The 5,767-nt window shown below is 41.3% G+C and overlaps 1 protein-coding gene and 1 pseudogene across 13 annotated transcripts in view; one reads left to right on the top strand and one right to left on the bottom strand.

The window, feature by feature from the left end:
- Window positions 1-5,767, bottom strand: part of Cacnb2 (calcium voltage-gated channel auxiliary subunit beta 2) — a 385,021-nt gene that overhangs the window by 154,051 nt on the left and 225,203 nt on the right. The gene's annotated exons all lie outside the window — the stretch shown is intronic.
- On the top strand, window positions 745-1,751 carry LOC110290275 (annotated as a pseudogene). Its single transcript, XR_002377411.2, has one exon. The product of XR_002377411.2 is annotated as a mortality factor 4-like protein 1 pseudogene (transcript).

The raw sequence follows: 5,767 nt of genomic DNA, 5'->3' as shown, positions 1-5,767 counted from the left end.
GCAGACCCTGCGCCCCAGCTGCTCAGGTGCTTTTCTGACCGGAAGAGCTTGAGTTGATTTTCATATGAGGTTTATTGGGTGATCTGCATTAGTTCAGCCTAAGCAAGCAAAGTTCTGGTCTTAAGATCAGCTGCCCAGTCCCCTTTGCCTTGGCTACACACAGTGCCCAACATTCACGACATTTGAAATGTCACGTTTATGCTGCAAGGGTGCGGAAAAATGTCCTTGAGAGGTCAGGGATTCTACTTGGCTGTAAAAATCAAAATGACATCTATTTTCTCAGCCCTGAGCACATACTGAATTAGCAAAGGAATAGTTGCTATTCATGCATTCCCTTATTACATTGGGAAGTGTTATTAATTGATGAAAACTGCTTTTCCAGTCTCTTTAAATGAACAGTTCTTAACAACATCTCTGCCAACTAGTTGTCTCAGCAACAGTATCCCACCCCTTAAAAAATCAGGCGGGACCAGTGAACTGGAGGTTCTGAGAAGTCCAATCTTATCACAGCCTGGCATAGACCTGAAAATCACCATTTTCCTACCAACACAAAGAAACAACAGTATTGAGGTTGAAAAAATATAACGTAAAAGCAAAATTCTAGACCTTTAGGCCCAGGCTTGAGAATGTGACCTCTGTAACTCAATGCTCCAAGGTATACTAATCATAAAACAGATAGCGACATTCCTCCACCCACCTGCTTCCTGGGTTCAAAGAGTGTTCTTTCAGAGAGTAGGGGGAGGTAGTCGGGGGTGGTGGGAGAAGGAGGAGGTGGCGAATCACTTATAAATGGCGCCCAAGCAGGACCCTAAGCCGAAATTCCAGGAGGGCAAGCTAGTGCTGTGTTTTCATGGGCCTCTTCTCTATGAAGCAAAGTGTGTAAAGGTTGCCATAAAGGACAAACAAGTGAAATACTTCATCCATTACAGTGGCTGGAATAAAAATTGGGATGAATGGGTGCCAGAAAGCAGAGTACTCAAATATGTGGACACCAATTTGCAGAAACAGCGAGAACTTCAAAAGGCCAATCAGGAACAATATGCAGAAGGCAAGATGAGAGGGGCTGCTCTGGGGAAGACGACATCGGGTCTGCAACAGAAAAATGTTGAAGTGAAAACAAAAAAGAACAAGCAGAAAACACCTGGAAACAGAGATGGTGGTAGTGCCAGTGAGACGCCTCAGCCTCCTAGGAAGAAGAGAGCCTGGGTAGATCCTACCATTGAAAATGAAGAAACCTTAGTTGAAGTTAAAGTGAAGATTCCTAAAGAGCTGAAACCCTGGCTTGTGGATGACTGGGACTTGATCACCAGACAAAGCAGCTTTTTTTATCTTCCTGCCAAGAAGAATGTGGACTCCATTTTGGAGGATTATGCAAATTATACGAAGTCTTGAGGAAATACAGATAATAAAGAGTATGCTGTTAATGAGGTGGTGGCAGGGATAAAGGAATACTTCAATGTCATGCTGGGCACTCAGCTCCTCTACAAGTTTGAGAGATCACAGTATGCTGAAATCCTCGCCGACCACCCGGATGCACCCGTGTCCCAGGTGCATGGAGTGCTACATTTGCTGAGATTATTTGTGCGAATTGGAGCGATGTTGGCCTACACACCTCTTGATGAGAAAAGCCTTGCTTTATTACTGATCTACATGATTTTCTCAAGTACCTGGCAAAGAATTCTGCAACTTTGTTCAGCGCCAGTGATGATGAAGTGGCTCCTCCTGAGTACCATCGGAAAGCCGTGTGAGGGGTGTGCTCTCCCTCTCTCACTCGGGCTTGGATCTCTGTAAACTGTTTGGTTCTTAGTCCTTCTCTTGTACAAATGATGGACTTTGAAGACCGTTAGTGTATAACAGAGTTGTTTGTTTCCTCTTTGATTTTAAACAGAGAAAATAGAAGGAGTAACTGCTCCTTTTTTCTTTCTTTTTTTCATTTCAAAGTTTCTACCAGTGTATCAGTGATGGACAACAGAGAGACATGCTGTAGAGTATTTGCCTAGTTGACAAAGCTGATTTTGAATGCTCGTGGTTCTGTTCCTTTGACACTCTGCACTTTTATAATATGTGTTAATGCTCTATGACAAATGCTCTGATTCCTAGTGCCAAAGGTTCATGTCAGTGTATATAACTGAACACTCATCCATCTGTGCTCTCTCTTTTTATTTTTTAATGGTGCTTAAAGAGCCCATCCTTTGCAAGTCATCCATGTCATTCCTTAGGCATCTTATCTTTGCTCAACTGTTAAAGAATGGTGGCTTGTTTTCATGGGTTTTGTATTTGTGTCTAATGCACCTTTTAACATGATAGATGCAATGCAGTGTAGCTGCATTTTTTTGGAAAAGTCAATCTTGTAGGAGTTGTTTTTCAGATCTTCAATAAATTTTTTCTTTAAATTAAAAAAAAAAAAAAGAAAGAAACAAAGAGTGTTCATTCAAAGAAAGTCAACCTGACCCACCCTGACCATTGCTGGAACCCGCTATGCAAATGTACTATTGTTAGGGGCTCTTAGAAACTGTCTTGAGAGATAACCCAAACAATTACCAGGTATTCCTTGTGACCCTTGTGACTTTGCACTTCCTTGTGACTCTTAACTGGTATCTTTGCTATTTTCCAACAACGCCCTCCCCACTTCCTTGAGTTGTGTTTTTTTTTTTTTTTTCCTTTAAATACCCCCTTACCCAGTTACTCGGGCGCCAAGGTCCTCTACCCCTGCATGGAGTATGACCATGGGCCCGAGAGCGCTCTTGAATTAAAAGTCCTCTTGCAGTTTGCAGCAAGACCGTTTCTCATGAGTGATTTGAGGTGTCGCCTCTCCTGAGTCAGAATGTGTGGGAGTCCTCAATTTGTGGGTCTTTCAAGGTCTCTTAAAAGTATCAACTTTTACTAAGCTCAAATTGAGTCCTCACAGCCATGTTGCTTTCTCTCTCTGACTACAATGAGAAACATATGTATCTTAATTAAATCATTTTAAAGGAGCGGTTGGCAAATTGACTCAGTAATTGTTGCCACTCGGCAAACATGTTCAATTAAAGTGAGTCTAGGACTTCTAAATCTTCAGTTGCTTTGTATCCTGAGCATTCTCTGAATTGTCCTGTCTGCAGTGTGAAAACTCCTGTTTGTTCCTCAGCATTTGCAGACTTGCAAATGTGTTTTCTTGTAGTCAAAGCACAGGGGAATTTTCTCACCTGCAGGAGCACTGAGTTTCATTCAGTTGTTGATATGTGTCATGTGTAGGTGATTAATATTCTTGGCCATCACAGGAAAGTTACTTTTTTACATTGTTGCATTTGAGAACTTATACAACCTCTTTTCAGAAATACTCAAAAGTCAAATTAGCATAAATTATTCGCAGCCCACTGTAAAAACCTGGAACCTAAGCTGTGCTGGATACACAAAACCTTCTTACATGGAATTTAGCCTTTGGAGAAGCCTTCCAACTATTTTTATTGAACACTCAACCTTATTAAACTAAATCACAAAAACAGCCACAAGCCTGAATCTAAGAGGGAGATTTCTGTCTCTTGGGGTTTCATGCCACAGAAATGCCTACACTGCTATAAAAAAACAAAATGGAACTACAATGATATTTTTATTGAATATGCTTTCTTCAAATTCTTCCTAGGCCTCAAGGAAAGGACTGATACATGGCTATCCTGAGGTGCTTTAAGAATGTTGTCTGATGTTCTTGTGGGATTTCTAAAAGTAGAAGTAAGTGATGTCTCTGACTTTTTTTGCCTGCACTTGGGACTATTTCCTCCAACTAGGTTGACTTGCCTAACCTTGACCTGTGGATTTCTACCTACTCTTGGCACTTATGATGCAGTTGATACCCTTGGAAGGCTTGCTCTTTTCTGAAGGAAAACAAAAGAAAAATGAATATAAGGGAGAGGAGGGACCTGGGGAAGGAAGAGAAGAAAAACTGCTGTTGGAATATAATGTATGAGAGAAGGGGGAGGAGGAGGAGATGGTGGAATAAGAAGAGGTAGAGGAGGAGGAGGGAGAGGAGGAGGAGGGGGAGGAAGGGGAAGAGGGGGAGAAGGAGGGGGAGGGGAAGGATGTGGAAGAAGGGGAAGAGGAGGAGGTAGAAGAAGAGGTAGATGAGGAAGAGGTAGAAGAAGAGGAGGGGGAAGAGGAAGGGGAGGAGGAGGAAGAAGAGAGGAAATTGTTTCAATTTCTAGGTCTTTCTGACCTCTTAAACAGTGAAGAGATTTAAAAGAATTAAAAATAAGCTAAATTTATTTTCTATGTTTAAAACAAACAAACTGCAACTAGAGAGATGTTTCAGTAAATAAGAGTTCTGTTGCCTAAGTATGGGAACCTGAGCTTGGATTCCAGCTTAAAGCTCTGTGCCTGTAATCTCTATACTGTGGGGAAGAGAGACTTGAAGGCCACAAGCTTAGTTAGCTCCCTGTTGAATGACAAATCCTTTTAAGGAAATAAGGTGGGGAATGACAGAACAGGATGGATTCTCCTTTTGCTCCCATGTCCATACACGCAACCCTAGCTCTATTAACTATCTTGCTCCAAACTAGGAGACCAGGGCTAGTATCAATAATAAAACCACATCTTTTGTTATAATTACACTGAGAACTGCTCTCCTCTTACACAGGAGCTCAAAGCCCTGTTTGGTCTGAGTCACTATGAGGACAAGAAAAAGCACGGAACAAAGTGGACATTGGAAGGTTGATGTTGGTGTCAATGGCCCCACCTTTCCAACAAGAGCAAGTCCATCACAAGTGCTTAGATGACTGCACAAGGCAGATTTTGTTTTCTTTGATGATGAAAATGCCACTGTTAGATACCAAGACTAAGAAATTAACTAAAGTCTGGTCATTCTCATTTGTGAGGTTAACAAACAACATAATTTACAAACATTTACATTTACAAAAATTTACATTTAACAAACAACATAATTTACATGAAGATCAAAATGGCAATAACTTCAATGTCTCTTATCAAGAAAACAGTATGGAAAATGCTAGATTGTGTCTAAGAGCTAGAGGTCTAAATTCCGGTCTTATATAGCAAGATCCTAATCAAATGAGCCATTTCTCTAGAATCTAACAGCGCCTGGAGAAGGGACCTTGTGATCGCGTGGCTGCCCCTTTTTCTACTGGACATTTAGAGACCTGCCTCTCTTAGCATTGAGAACTGGACATTTTTTTTTTTCACTGCCTGGTTCAACCTGTAGCTTCCTGCATGCTGGGTAGCTGCTCTACCACTGAGCTACACTACTAGCACATGGCTAGTATATTGTAATGTTAGCATTGCCAAGCAAATCATTTCAGAAAGAAATATCAAAGGCACAGCCAGAGAGAATAAAAACATTTACACCTACTTTTTAATGCAAATATTTCCATACATCTGAGAACTTAGTCCATAGAAATTATTCAATGGGTCAAAACCATATAGTCTGAATTCCAATAACTGGGCTAGAGAAATGGCTCATTTGATGAGGTTCTTGCTATGTAAGTGTAAGACCTGAGTTTACATACCTAGCACAGAAGACAGTTTTGATGAGGTGTCACTTTAAACTTTAATTTTTCAAAAAAGAAAATCCATTCATTAGTCTTATTCAAGCACAGGCACAAACTCATAAGAACAAAAGTAGACATAGACCTGTCATTTCAGGTACTCAGCATCTGAGGCCTCAAAAATAAGCAAGTGAGGTATGCTGGTGCTTGCCCATGATCCCAGCACTGCTGGTGCTTGCCCATGATCCCAGCACTGCTGGTACTTGCCCATGATCCCAGCACTGCTGGTGCTT

This window comes from Mus caroli, chromosome 2 (genome assembly GCF_900094665.2).
Source record: "Mus caroli chromosome 2, CAROLI_EIJ_v1.1, whole genome shotgun sequence".
NCBI classification, from domain to species: domain Eukaryota; kingdom Metazoa; phylum Chordata; class Mammalia; order Rodentia; family Muridae; genus Mus; species Mus caroli.
The sequence above is the reverse complement of the archived record's forward strand: the minus strand, read 5'-3'. Positions and strand labels throughout refer to the sequence as shown.